The sequence below is a fragment of the Monopterus albus genome, unplaced genomic scaffold (genome assembly GCF_001952655.1).
Source record: "Monopterus albus unplaced genomic scaffold, M_albus_1.0 scaffold4332.1, whole genome shotgun sequence".
Taxonomy (NCBI): domain Eukaryota; kingdom Metazoa; phylum Chordata; class Actinopteri; order Synbranchiformes; family Synbranchidae; genus Monopterus; species Monopterus albus.
In genome coordinates this window covers 1-909 of record NW_018132199.1, presented here as the reverse complement: position 1 = coordinate 909, position 909 = coordinate 1, and the positions used below count along the sequence as shown (strand labels likewise).

The 909-nt window shown below is 44.1% G+C and overlaps 1 long non-coding RNA gene across 1 annotated transcript; it reads left to right on the top strand.

Annotated features, from left to right (window-relative positions):
• Window positions 1-147: 147 nt before the first annotated feature.
• Window positions 148-909, top strand: LOC109954196 (uncharacterized). Its single transcript, XR_002274048.1, has 3 exons — window positions 148-238; window positions 333-502; window positions 884-909. It is a non-coding gene; the product is annotated as an uncharacterized LOC109954196 (long non-coding RNA).

Below are 909 nucleotides of genomic sequence, written 5' to 3'. Positions count from 1 at the left end.
TGCTTTTTTAAGGTATTTTTTTTGGAAAGATCAGTGACTGCTTATAAATGTTTTGACTTTAAAATAGAAAGACATTAGTCTGACACTGGTCTCACATTTAACCTTAAGGCCAGAAGCACCAAAGAAAGCGACATCATTGGTCGAGAAGGTCCAGTAGGTGTCAGCCAGCCGGGGATACTCCGTTCTCCGTCTGGGTTAGTAACAGGTTTACCGGCCACAGCAACACCTGCAAACAAAGGTACACAAACTCTAAAATCTTCCCTCTGATCAAGCCTGGAGATTCTCCTTTTAAATGTCATGACCTGACATTCCTGACCTGCCTCTTCCTGCAGAGTTGCAGGGCATTTCATGGGAGGGACCAGCAGACATCAGCAGCTTGATCACTGAGGCAGTGACAGAAGAAGAGCCCCTGTACGCTGTTCCCCAGAAGGAGCACCAACGTAAATTCACCATCGATGACTTCACCCTGCATAAGATGCTTGGGAAAGGCAGCTTTGGCAAGGTAGTGGAGCCAACGTGGCTGCAGACAAACAACAAAGCACAGGACAGGATTTACATCAGAAGAGAGCAACAGCACATACTGAACTGTTAGAAATATAAAGCAGATTATTTCAGAATTCTCTGTGGACTTTCGTAAAGCATAACAGACAAGACTTTTATTCATCCGTCATCTGCCTTTGACATTCTAATCATTGTCATCCACATAAAGTCTTCACACAGTGCACTGTGAGGCTTGTGGTCACTTGTTGTGCAGCCAGTTTCTTCAGAAAACCACAGAATTAATGTTGCATCGACGTAGGTGCTATCACAGTCTTCACATCAGAAAGCGGCCTTTAAAGACAAAGAATCAGCAGCAGTTCTCACACATTCCTTCTGTTTCCAGGTGTTTTTAGCCGAGCTGAAAAAAAA